This window comes from Pteronotus mesoamericanus, unplaced genomic scaffold (assembly GCF_021234165.1).
Source record: "Pteronotus mesoamericanus isolate MK-2021 breed Mesoamerican mustached bat unplaced genomic scaffold, CSHL_Meso_final contig_2, whole genome shotgun sequence".
Taxonomy (NCBI): Eukaryota; Metazoa; Chordata; class Mammalia; order Chiroptera; family Mormoopidae; genus Pteronotus; species Pteronotus mesoamericanus.
The window spans coordinates 19784888-19799419 of record NW_026555084.1 but is presented as its reverse complement, the minus strand read 5'-3'; positions in this window follow the sequence as shown (position 1 = coordinate 19799419).

The window sequence follows — 14532 nt, the reverse complement described above, 5'->3', positions numbered from 1 at the left end:
CTAGGATATGTGGGTAGGTAAAAAAAAAAAAAAAATTGGCTAATTGGTTGGTTGGTTAGTTACTTCATTAAGTAATTCATTCAACTATTACTGAGCAGGTTATGCCAGGGACTGAACCAGGGGCTGGTATGTGATGGGCAGCCAAAGGCTGACCCAAATAACAAATGACCATATGGCTTGTGGTAAAATCCCACATTTACTTCTACGGCCACTCAATTTTTTTGGCAGACAACACCTGAACACTTGTGTTTAGGTAGGGGAAAATAGTAGCAAAGAACCATTATGCACTTACTGTAGGCATTATAGGTATTAATCCTATTCCTGTCCTATTAATCCTATTAATTAACATATTTAATCCTAATGCAAAATATCCACCTATAAGGTAAGTATTTGTTTGATACCCATTTTGCAAGTGAGGGAATGAGGTACAGTAATTCGCCTAAGGTCACGCCGCTAGTGAGTAGTGGGTCTAAGATTTGAACTTGGATTTTATGGTTCTTTAGCCCACCATACAACCAAATTGTATTGCAGAGAAGACAAAAAGCCAAGCTCCTGTTCTAGAAGACCTCCATATTCTAGAGTGACCTTCAAATGTTGGTCTTCTAGACCAAATTTGCTAATACAAAACAAGTAGAAGATATTTTGATCTTTTGCTCCACAAGGGACTATGTTGAAGATCAAATGGGATAACATGAAAAGCCTGGTACACAGGAAGTGCTCAGGAAATGGATCCTAGTAACTGTAACATGTACCGATTGGCCAAGGAAGGGCATGAAAGTGGGGGTGATGATGTGTGCACAGACTCAGAAATAAGCCAGACATTCTCTAATTCAACCAACTAAGCTCACTTGCCCATTCTTGGCGCCTCACGATCATTCCAGATGTCCAGGACTCTATACAACAAAATTAGGGACTTTGTGATGATGAGACACACATAACCGTGTGCACACACACAGAGAAGCTGTAACACACCCTTACCTTTAATTAAGGACTTAGAATTTGATACTAACTAATCCAGGCAGTATTTTGCCTAAGTTCATTTCTAGCTGGTTGGTGAGCCCTTGTGAAAGTTGGTATAATGTAAATTTTCGTATTAGTAAGGTTAGCCATTCACTGGTCCATTGTGCTAGCTGTCACCCTCATTTACAGAAAGAATTATAGCAGTTTCCCATATAACTAGGCAAACAATTGACAGAATTTGTTGACTGTTTACTCCATGCCTAGTACTATGCTTGGTTCTTTTCTTCTTCCTAGAGAACAGGCGGACATTGTGAGAATCTTGTTAACTGCCCATAAACGTGCAATGTGGAAGTGATTAATGCAGCAAATACATACTGGGACCAGTGAAACAGAGTGCCTGCTCTCTTGGCCCTTTTTCCAAAATAGTGTATTATGTCTTAGAAGCAAATGTTTCACACAGGAGCCTTGATTATTTCAAATGGGTAGTATTTCTTTTCATTTTGAGTTTTAAATATTTTCATTGGCCTTCAATACTCAACTTACAGTAGAAATGGGCGCCTATAATCGCTAGACAAAAGGGATGCAAATTTCACCTAAATTAGGAGAGGACATTTAGGAAATGTTCATGGGAAGCATTTGGGCTCTACCTAGGGCAGGGTATAAGCTTTTGTTGGACTGAAGAGAACTAGGTCAGTCTGGAGCTGGAGTACACTGTTGTGCTAAGGCGATGTCGCCCCCATTTATCATTTCCATTAACTTCAATTACAGAGTATTTGCTATCAACAACGGACACTTTTACATCCAGCTTTTAAAGCTGAGATCTCAAATGCAGTAAATCATGGGGCATTTCAATAGAGCACTGTCAATGTGGGGCCAGTGAATGGGGACTAATTTGAAGTGAAATGGGAAACAAGCAGAGGCTCTCGAGTTGGGAGAAATTTTAGAGGGCATTTGTCTAACCCTATGCAATGTCTCTTGTAGCACATTATTCAGTTCTTATTGTCAAAGTGGGTGGAAACTTTTGGTCCTTCCATTATTTGTGCAATTGTTTTCCCCGAACTCCACTGAAGAGTATCTTTATAACAGCGCTTGTCAAGTTTCCTTGGAGTCTGCTCTGGATGACGTTGGAGGCCTCAGAAAATGAACATCTTGTGTTTACTCGGAGTGTCAAACATGGCTGATACTTTTGCCACATCAAAAAATGAGATGAAGCCATTCTGGCCTAGCTTGGCACTTATTAGACTTTCAGTAGAAGTGAATGAATGAACACATTTATCCTCAGATTTTTTTTAAAGGTTTTATTTATTTACTTTTAGAGAGGGGAAGGGAGGGAGAAAGAAAGAGAGGGAAATATCAGTGTGTGGTTGCCTCTCGCATGACCCCTACTGGGGACCTGGCCTGCAACCCAGGCATGTGCCCTGACTGGGAATCGAACCGGTGACCATTTGGTTCACAGGCTGACATTCAGTCCACTGAGCCACACCAGCCAGGGCTATCCTCAGATTTAAAGTCAAATTAAAACTTGAACCATTCCTGTTCAACCATTCTTCAGGTGAGAGCCACCGGGCAGACTGAGTACCCTCCACATTTTGTGGACAAATCAGGCCCTAGATTGGTCAGCTGTAACAAAGGGCACAATTTCCATTGCCCAGAGCTCAGAGACACCCACTGATGTCCACATACAGGGAGCATACAGGATGGGAAAGGCTTTCAGGTCAGACCAATCTAAGGTTAGGGTCCAGTTGCCAGGTGACCGCTTGGAGTCTCATTTCCTCACCTGAGAGTCACACGCTTATGGGATAGCAATACCTACGTGCACTCAGGTACGTGAAGCCACAGTTCAAGTCCACAGGTCGCTGCTTACTAGGTTGTCCATAAACTCAGTCATCAGCTTCTCTGAGCCTCAGTTTCCTCCTCTGGAAAAGGGTCACACAATAGCAACAACCTCAAGAGGATGTTGTGATCATCAAATTATATTAAGTGGAAAATGTGTTAAAAGCATGTAAATATGTTTTGTGTGCCCAAAGTCCCTTGCTCAGTGGTAGGCATAGATGTACTTCTTCAGTCGTTGGCTTTCAGTTTGAATGCGCCAAGATTCTGCGCTGGGAATTTTTATAGATTTTCATAGATTGCTCTTGCAAATATATTGGAAAATGCCAATAGGAAGACATGATGGGGGATGGGCTATGGGTAGGGTTCGGTTGGAGAGATCTCCACTTCTGGTGTTTTTCTTTTCTTTGAGGGATGGCAACAGGACATTGGTGTCAGACTGTTGCTTTCGCATCGATGATAGCCCTTAACATTATGAATATCAGAGACACAGTGGCCTATTTTAATACCTATGATTTTCCCAGTTCCATGAAACAATTCCTTCAAGCTTAATCCTCCAGGAAAAACAATGTAGATTTATAGGGACTTATTTTCTCCATATATTGGAGGCTGTACTTAAAAAAGAAACTGGGACCATTTAGTGATGAGCAGCTCCTGGCGGTCTCATGCTTTCATTTTCTAAACTGGTCACTCAGCCTTGTGATTTCATCAGGAGAGGTGAGTCACTAGCCTCGCAATAGTCAGGAACTAGGCATCATAAGGCAGCTTGTGCTCAAGGCTGTGGCTCTAAAAATGACAACAATTTGGCTTCTGATCTCAGCTCTGCCACTTTCTAGTGTGTACCCTTGGGCCAGCAGCCACAGAACCTCTTAGCTGCAGGGTCCTCATCTGTAAAATGGGGATACCAGTAGCTACCCCCTGAGATTCTCTGCAGATTCCCTGAGCGGATGCACATTAGGTGCCTGAGATGGCTTGATATCAAGGTCAACAAATGTCAGTCATCATTATTAATGTAATTGTTAGCTACTGTCCCAAAGAAACTTTCTCTTTAGACTGCTGAAGTAAAATGTTGTTAAATGTTATCATAATAGGATTCTCACAATCTGATATTTTCCTTCATCTTTTCAAAGAATGATCGTCTGATAGGCCCATCTGGAGATCATAGTGTATTCATGAGAACACAAGGAGCTTCCTGTTATGCCTGAGCAAACCTTTCCCACCCCAACATACACACACACACACACCCCATCTCTAGCAAACCTTCCCCACCCCAACAGACACACACACACACACACACACACACACACACACACACACACACACTCACACCCCCTCCGCTCCCCCCATCTCTACCTGAAAACTGTGCTGGGAAAATGTTTATCCAAGGAGACTTAGTGCAGGGTAGAGCAGTGAGGAGCATTCAGGCAGAAACTCTGGCGTCCACCCCCTGCAGGACTGCACATGAAACTCTCTCCTATGGGCCCCATCTGGTACTGATCAGCCCATTTCCTGTCTCTTGAGTGCTCCTGTAAACTGTGAGCACTGTATGCATTTATGCTTGCACAGTGCTCTTTGCATGAGCCTGCTTTTTAAAAAGAGGGCCTCTTTCTTCCATATATCCCAACGGAGGTTGAGAGCAATCAATGACTTCAGAGTCAGTTAGACCTGGGTTCAAATACCCATTCTACCCCTTACCACCTACGTGACTGAACTCCTTTCAGCTTTGCTTTTCCCATTGGTGAAAGAGGGAATTAACACGTATAAAGGGCTTAGGAGAGGCTTGGCATATAAGAACCACTCTGAAAAATTAACTCTACTCTGACAGCCTGTTTCACAAAGAGTAGGGGTGGACAGAGATGTGGTTATAAGAATTACTTTCTTTGGTCTTTTGGAAAAACTTCTGTGAGTTGTGAAGGTATTATTCTTTCTTGTAACATATAAACCTAGAAAAAGAGAACCCCTGTCCCACTATCCATAGCTTTAAGTGCACTGTATTAAAGTCTGTGTAAGATAATCCAGTTCTAAAACCCCAAACCCACGTTAGCTATTTGGAACAGTCTTATAATATCTTAGTTTTAATAAATAACTTTAACTCTTACTTTTAGACAAAACCAAGGAGAACAACTTGAAGCAGTTCTTCTTAGTAAATGAATGCAGGCACAGGGGTAAACACTATTTACACACCAGCAAAAAAAAAAAAGAAAAAAGAAAAAAGAAAAGAAAAGAAAAAAGAAACTCAAAAATGATATTTTAAGACCCATCTGTCAGCAAAATAGATTATTTTCTTAAATGAAATCGATGCCCTGATTTTGGATTTCACCACTACTTTTTATGTACTCCCCCATTACCCTCCTTTCCCCTAAAATGTGTTCTTTCTGAACTGTGGGAGAAGTAATAAAATATTGGTGCCAGCCTTCTTAGCTGCTGAGAAATTTAGTGCTGTGGAAGGTGAGATACATTCTCCACTGACTGACATATGGCCCTTCTGAAATATTTAGTAGTCATACATGAGTATGAAGAACATACCATTGAAATTTCAATTGATGTTCAATATTTTTTTATCTATCCTTTTCCCCCTAGGTTCTTTATAGCCAGGGCCCGGGTTAGACAGCCAGGTTCATGAGCAGATGTGGTCTGAGAATCATGAAGACTCTGAGCTCAAAGATAGGAGTCACCTGGACAGACTCTAATTATTCCAGTGACTGTTAACATCTGGGGTATTAAGGATTTACAAGGCTGAAGGAAACTGAACCACCTCCAGGTACATGCACACACGTAGGCTCAAGTGCCATTTTGGATTCGGTGCCATGAAGGCTCACTGATGCATCTCCAGACTTCTAAGTAGTAGAGCCTATAGGTTAAGAGCTTCTGCCCAGGGTTTGGGCCAGCATTATCCTGAGGCCTACCAATCAGGGCCCAGGCCAGGCCATGTACTTTATAAAGACTCACTCTGGCCCTTTTCTGATGTTATTTCCACAGTGGTGCAAAACGACTACAGAGCAAGAAGATGTGCCTGGTCATGCATCCAAATCCAAGCCACTCTCTGGGGACCCGGGATCCCACTATCAGAGCCTGTTACAGGCCCCTTCTCAGGGTGTGCCATCTCCTGAGTACACCATGTCACAGAGGCATACTTCTAGGTGGCTCTTTTCCTTCAGTGCACGTTAAGAGCTCACATGGTTAGGACAGGTTTCCACACGTATAAACATACATCAGAGTTCAGAATGCATATAAGTGAGATAGAAGAAAAGGAAGAGAGATGGACTTTGGACCTGCACTCTCCATTCGCACTCTTGCCCTAGACCCAGTAAAGGGGCGGGGACTGGCCTTTGCACTTGCTGTTGCTTCTTAGCTCTTTATCCTTCTCTCTTTGCTAATTCCTACTCAACCTTCAAGCCACAGCTTGGAGATTTTTTTTTTCCAGAGAGGCATTCCTGGACTCTCAGTCTCATTCCCTGGTTAATCATCGGTACCCTAATACTTACTCTTCACAGCAGTTATTTAAATGTCGAGTGATTTTCTTTTAAAGTGTCTTCTTACCTAAAAATTATTTGTGGTTATTTTCATAAAGTGAAGCTTGTTCAATGCTATATCCTCAATACCTAGCATAGTGCCTGGCATGTAATAGATCCTCAATAAAAATTTGTGGGCCTTGACCAAGTAGCTCAGTTGGTTGGAGCATCATCCCATGCACCAAAGGGTTGCAGGTTCAATCCCTAGTAAGGGCACATGTCTAGGTTACGGGTTCCATCCCAGGTTGGGGGTGCATATAGGAGGCAACCAATCGATGTTTCTCTTAAATCAATGTTTCTCTCCCTCTGTTCCTCTCTCTCTAAAAAATAAATAAATAAATAAATAAATAAGCATATCCTTGGGTAAGGATTAAAATAAAAATTAGTGGAATGAATGAATACTACTTTTGGGAACAATATTCTCCACATCCTAAGAAATGATCCATTTTCAGTCTTTGAAAAGGTTTTTTCTTCCTTCTTTACCTGGTAGGAACTACAAGCCAACATGAAGGTGTAACGGTCCTATGATGCCCATGAACTACAAGGCCATCTGGTGTAGGGGACTCTTGGGCCCTGGCTGAGGACTTTGGGAGACGCAATAAATTCTCAAAAGGTGCCACGATGTAATATAGTCAGGGTGCAACAAGCCAGTAAGAGAGTAAGAACAACCATGTGACATCATGTATCCTCTGTACTCTTGCGAGCTTTGGCTAACACCATGATGTAATCATCACAGAAATCTACTATCTGAGTGCTCATGAAGGCAGTCCAAATCTGGCACGAAGTGTGAATAAAAAGCAGAAACTTCTTACTTCAGTATTCTCCTTAATATGGCAGCTTAACCCCTGATAAAGTGACTATTGTGATTTTAACCCATCAGCAATTGAATTACCTCCCAATGAATCAGCTTCCTTTGTTCTGATTGGAAAAATCATTGTTCATGAGAACAAATATTGCCAATGTAAGTAAATATTGCCTGCATGTTGTGGTATAAATCAACTGGCAGAAGTTAGGCTAGCTTTTCAAAAGATGGTGTAATGAGTTCAAGGTTTTCAGCTGTGGACTGACAGAAGTTGAATCATCAGAGCAAGTACATGTGCATTAATAGTTATAGTTATTATTTACCAAATGTTTACTCTGTGCCTGGATCCCTGTTGAGTGCTTTATGTTCACATTCTCATTTAAGTTTTATAAAATGCTGAGAGATAAGTATTATCCCATTTTACAAATGAGGGAAGAGAAACCCTAAAATGTTAGGTAGCTTGTTTAAGGTCTTACAGCTACTGAGTAGCAAAGGCACGTTGTAAACCTACATTTTTGACTCCAAATGCTTTCTCTTAACTATTGTACCTTGTACCACCTAGTATATAAAAATATCTTTATATAACAAAGAGATGACTTCCAGGTCAATCTTAACAAGGGAAAAGCTAGACTGGGACGGGTCCAGGGAGTACCAAATTCCATTTTGTTTCCCACATCAGACATCAAGGGAGATGTCATTGCAAACACGACCTTGCCCTTTGCTCATGCTCCGTTACATCATCCTCAAAAGGCTAGAACTGGGCTCGATTATCTCTTGCTGCCTAACCAACTACTCCAACACAGAGGAACAGGACTCTGAGTAGAGGTTGTTTGGGTGGATTGTTTCTTCTTTAAAAGTTAAGTTTTTATTTTATAAATAGGTTTTAATATTTTCCAGCTTTAATGAGGTACCATTAACAAATAAAAATTGTACATAAAGTGTACAATGTGATTTGATCTACGCACACATTGCGAAACGATTACCAGAATTGAACTAAGATATTCATCACCTCCCACAGTTACTATTTTTTTGTGTGTATGGTGATAACACTGAAGGTCTACTCTCTTAGCAACTTTCAAATATATAATCTAGTATTATTAATTATAGTCACCAGGCTGTACATTAGATCCCTCACCTGAGCTTATTCACTGTATAACTGAAAGCTTGTACCCTTTGACCAACATTCCCCCATTTCTTCTCAGTCCCTACAAACCACAATCCACTCTCTGCTTCTGTGAGTTTGATTATATTAGATTCCACAGTTAAGTGATATCATAGAGTATTTGACTTTTTGTGTCTGGCTTATTTTACTTAACATGATGACTTCTAGTTTCATCCATGTTGTCACAAATGGTAGGATTTCCTTATTTTTATAGCTGAATAATATTTCATTGTATATGGATACCACATTTTCTTTATTCATTTATTCACTGATGGATATTTATCTTGTCTCTGTAACTGGGCTATTGTGAATGATACTGCCATAAACATGGGAGTGCAATATCTTTTTAAGATACTGATTTTGTTTGTTTTGGATATACATCCAAAAGTGGTATTGCTGGATCATATGGTGGTTCTTTCTATAAGGAACTTCCACATTCTTTTTCTATATGGCTGTACTGATTCCTATTCCCAAAGACAGTGTACAGGAGTTCCCATTCTCCACACTCTTGCCTACATTTATCTCTTGTCTATTTGATAAAAGCCATTATAACAGTGAGGTGATATCTCATTGTGGTTTGGATTTGCATTTCCCTGAAGATCAAGGATGTTGAGCACTTTTTCATACACCTGTTGGCCATTTGTATATCTTCTTTGGAAAAATATCTATTCCAATCTTTTACTCATTTTTAAAATTGCGTTGTGTTTTTTGTTTGTTTTTGTTTTGTTTTGTTTGTTTTACTATTGAGTTGCATGAGTTCCTTATATATTTTGGATATTAATTCCTTATCAGATATGTGATTTGCAAATATTTTCTCCCATTCTGTAGGTTGCCTTTTGATTCTGTTGACTGTTTCTTCTGCTGTACAGAAAAATTTTTAGTTTGATGCAGTCCCACTTGTTTATTTTGCTTTTGTTGTCTGAGCTTTTGATATCATATCCAAAAGATCATCGCCAAGACAAATGTCAAGTAGCTTTTCTTCTGGGTGTTTAATGGTTTCAGGTCTTACAAAGTGTCAGTTAGAGTGGCTGGGTTTGGAGGAGCCAATTCCAAGAAGGAGTCCTTGTTCATGTGAGTGGAATCTCCATGCTCCTTGGTGTCTCTTCCTTTCTTCACACTTCACTATGATTGCTTATCATCTGGGGCTTCTCCACATGGCTTGGGTTTCCCACAGCACAGCGGTTGTAGAATAGATGGACTTCTTACATAGTGTCAACTTCTCCTAGTGTGATTGTCCCAAAAGCAGGTGTTCTAAGAGACCTGGAAGGAAGTTCTAAGGCTTAGTTGAACCTCTCCTTGTTGGTTCCACAATGGCACTCCTGCTACATTTTGTTGGTCAAATGTCACTAAGGCCAGCTGGATGGTGGGATGGTATGTGAGTATAGGAATGAAGAAATTGATGGTGGCCCGCTTGGAGACAAGTTACTGGAGACTGTCTCTTAAAACCATTCCTACTTTATCAGCACACACCCAAATGAATATTATGAATCTCTTACTTTGTTGTCGTTTTGAAAGGACAGCTTAGAATAAAGGCTTCTTAGTAAGAAACATAAAGGTAAATAACATTTATTAATAGTTTGCTACATGCCAGACCCTGAACTAAATTTTCCACATGTTGCTTCATTTAGTTTTTATAACAACTCCTGAAATAGGTCTGATTATTCACAGTATTACAGGTTTCAAAGGTGATGCTCAGAGAAGTTGAACAATTTACTCAATAGCACATACTATATGGAGTCTCTGAGAGTTAAACTCAAGTCTTCTGAACCCCAAAGTTTGTGCCCTTAGTTAATACACAAATAAGGTAAGACTTTATGTGGAAGGTGAGGTCACGGTCAGGGTTAGACAAATTTGTAGGCTTTGAGGGGGACAAGAAGGGAACAACCTGAGTAGAGGCAGAGAAGTAGCATCCGGCCTGTTGGATCATCAAGAAGTGAGAGGACTGGAATTGGACAGATTGGCCAAACACAAGTTCTGGAGGCATGAAACCCAAGCAGGGGAGCCTGATCCCCTGGGGAGGGAAGGTCAGACAGCCCACCCACTCCAGAGAAGCCCTTCAACCCAAGACTTAAAACCTCAGTTGACAGCTTTTCTTTCCTCTTACTAGCAAAGTTTCAGAGTGTGCTTCAGCTTACTCAGTTCCCAGCTAAAACTCACATTAAGAGTAGAAGGAAAGTTCACACAAATCAATGAGCAGGGTCAAAAAATTGCCCCATTTCCACTTGTGTGTGTGTGTGAAAAATTCCATTCCTCCTTTTTCTCAGAAATTGACAACACTTGGGTGAGGAAAGGGAGTTGTTAACTGGTGAGGCAATTTCTAAATCAATTCTTCGTCTTTGATCCAAGTATAAGACCTCATACGGCAGTATCCTAGGTAACCATTCGGCTAGCTGAGCTTTGGAAAAAGTTCAAGATGAAACAGGCTTTATACATGACTTCACGATGTAAAGTTTCATCCCTTTATAAATAAAGGACAGCGGTTCAACGCACTGGCTGCAGAGTCAGGCTGACAGGGGTGTGAGTCTAGTTCCACCACTTACTAGCTGGGTAACTTGGGACCAGTCATGGAGCTCTTGGAGCCTTGCTGGACTCATTTAACAACTGGAAGAAGGACAATACCTGGAGGAGGCAGTGAGGATTTAATGAGATGGTGCATGTAAGGAACGTGCACTGGGCCTGCCTTACAGAAAATGCTCAGCGCACATTAGCTATCCATGCTGGGTCTTAGGTTCCCAGATACTTGGTCTGACTTCGGAGTCTAGTGCTTGTCTTGTGGCTTAGGGCTGGGAATGGGAGCGCTGCAGTAAGTATAGGGTTGTCCGAAAGTCTGTATGGTTTTTTTCCATGAAATAAAACACATTTTTTTTGTTTCCACCAATAACTTATTGATTTGGATATTTTGAGTAGGTCAGCTATCTCCCGCTATTGGCTTCTAGTGGATAGAGGTCAGGGAGGCTGCTAAACATCTTCCAGTGCATAAGATAGCCCTACAGCAAAGAATTATTTGGCCAAAATGTCATAGTACAAGAAACTCACAAACCACTTTTGACATGTTCAATCAGTCACAGCACCTTCTCCATACATGGCACAAATCGTTTTTTTTTTGCATTTCAGTTGTGTTTTTACCTTTCTTGAAATAATAAAGCATAATATGCCAAAAATGTTCCATATTTTCTTCCATTTTCAATAGTAAAGTGACTGCACAAAATTCACCAATTTTGATTTTTTTTTAAATGCACGCTGATATGACAGCTGTCACAATATAATCTAATAAAATTGTTTCAAATGAAGTTAAAGACAGCTAAGCACTAGTAGAGCTGTCATGTGGAAAAAACCTAAAGGACTTTTTGGCCAACCCAATACTACAATTGTAGTGGTGAGACCCACAGTTGTCTGAAAACTGTCTCCTCATTGACCAGAAGTGGGGTGCAGGAGGAGGCTGAGTAAAAATCTTACCATATAATATATTAACTTAATGATTGAAGGTATAATAGTGTCAACTTCATGGGGCTATTTTGAAGGTTAAATTATATATCACACAATGCTAGACACAGGTAATACTGTCACATAGTAAACAGTCTCTCTGCATTATTATTGTAACTCATTGAAATCTTCATTCAGTGGCTTCTGTGTGGCAAACTCTATTCTTAGGGCTTCTTCAGGACAGGTGGGCCTCTGCACAGAAGATTGGCTCCTGGTAGACATGCAAGACTTGCTACCTGCCATTTCAGCAAGTGACTAAAAGTACTGACAAGGTGCATAGTGTCTGCAAACCCAGGGGGTGTGTGTTTCTAGAGGCCACTCTATATAGAGAGGATGCTCATCATTCAGGATGTCTAAAACATGTAATGGCCAGAGGGAAGATCCCACTGAGGGAAAAAACAAGAAAATGAAGCCAGGCAAACAGTGCCAGATGTCATGCAAAAAGAGAGATATGAGAAGTGAGGATATTCAGGGAGCAAAACACAAGCCAGGTCAGGTGGGGACAGAGATCAAGGTCTAAGTGGATATCTGAGGATGACTGACCACACAGAGCAAGAGTGGGTCTTTTGACTTAGAATGATTTGGTAGGACCAGACTCAAAATGATATTTGTACTTTTCCATAAATGTTGACCTTCCATTTTTTAAAAAATGAGGTCCAAGTCCAAGTCTTGGAGATTGTGAAAACAAAAGTTTTAAGAAGTACAAACTGCCAATTATAAAATAAGTCACAAATATGTACAGCATATAGAATATAGTCAATAATATCATGAAAACTTTGAATGGTAACAGATAATTATTTGATTTTTCTTTATTCCGATTATCACTTTGTAAGGTATTACATAAATATCTAATCACCATGTTACATATCTGAAACTAAAATAATATTGTATTATCAACTATAATTAAAAATAAATTTAGGGCATCTCTCTTTAGTAGATGGGTTGTTGTCTGATTCAGAAATCATTCCATAAAGATGATCTTTAATTTAAATAAATAACTAAATTTAGAGAAAGAAGTAATTGATCACCAAGGCATTTTTATTTTCAACTGCATCTGCAGAACAACCTGAAAGAAACTTGTTATTTTCAGGGTATACGAGTGGTTCGTCATGATTTATGCTAAGAAGCAAGCCTCATGACACTGGAGGATTAATTCAGATTCCAATAACAGGTGTACGTTTTCACTGAAAGGCCTCAAGCACTTCATTTGCTGACAGAGACTGTAAGTGGGTAACGAGGTAGGAGTGGCTGGGTGACACAGGGGCTGTGTAAGAGAGATGCAGCTGGTCCACTTTTCTCCGTCTGGCACTACTGGTTCTCCCTATTAAGCACTAAGTAGAAAAGGTGAAAATGACTGACTCTGAGATGATCTTAAATTAAATGTTTTTTTGTGAAGAAAGAAAGGAGTCTTATTGTATAGACATTACTCATATAACAAGAATGAAGCCTTCAGCTTGAAGTGCCTGGGGAAAACCAATTCTAAATGGTTAGTTAAACAAGTACTGATAGGATTAAGTAAGATGATAAATAAATGTTCAAGCCACTTACACTGCGGAGAAAAGAAATATCCAAACCAGGTGCATGGCACTGAACAGGCAAATCTACCAGTTTATTGTCTAATCTCTTGGCTTGTCAACTGATTAAGGTCAGTCCCTTCATATTTGGGAAAATTTATAGGACATAATATGTTGCATCCTCACTTCCTCCCAAAAAGCCCCTCCTGGTTTCATTTACAGTCTTATTTAGTCTTGATTCCATCATCCATCATTATAATAACCCCCTTACAAACCCACTTAGCTCCTTTGTCCATCATTCCCTTCTCCATCTTCTGCTGCAAGAACATCAGCCCAGATGAGCATCACCTGCCTTCTCCAGGCTTATTGTTGAGCAGATGAAATGTTACCAGATAAACTCACAAACAGCTATTTCCACTTTAATTCATATTGTACCTCCAGGAGGAACTTGATACCCTCCAATAATCCTACTGTTTCTGCAATAGGTCGCAGATCCTATTTTCTGAGAAGACTGTTTCATGCCTTCTTCCATCTCCACATACTTCCACCTCCACATACTTCCACATTCTTTCCTCCTCTGATGAGCCCCCTCATGCTGCACTGAAAAATCAGAAGTCACCAGGGAATACTTCTCATCTTTCAACAACCAAAGGACCAAACCAATCTAAACTTACAATCTGGAGTCCTCTCCTGCTTCCCTCTAATCACAGTGGAGGATTGAGTACCCCCTTCCTCTCAAAGCCAACCCCTCCCCTGTGCTCCAGATTTCATTCCCTTCCTCTCCATTAGTCTCTCTCTTTCTTTTGTATTGGCTCATTTCCCTCAGCAAACAAACATGCTCCAATAGCTCCCATCATGAGATCAACAAATAGCAAAACCAAAAACCTTCCCTTGACCCCACATACTCTTCTAGGAACAGCCTTGTTTCTCTGATCCCTTGTATATTAACCTTCTCAAAAGAGTTGTTTACACATGCTGACCCCACTTTCTAACTTTCACCTCACTCTTATTTATTAACAATCTGGCTTCTTCAAATTTACTCCACTGAAACTGCTCTTGTCAAGGCCTCTAGTGACTTCTGCTTTGCCAAAGCAATGTCTTCATTTGATGGCATTCTCAGCAGCATTCAGCATAAGAGTCCCCTTCTTGACATGCTATTCCCTCTTAGCTTTCATGGTGCTATTGTCTCCTGGTTTGCCTTCTACTTCATAAGCTACTCATTTTCAATATTACTGCTCATTCTGCATAGCTCATGGGTCTCTGTACCTG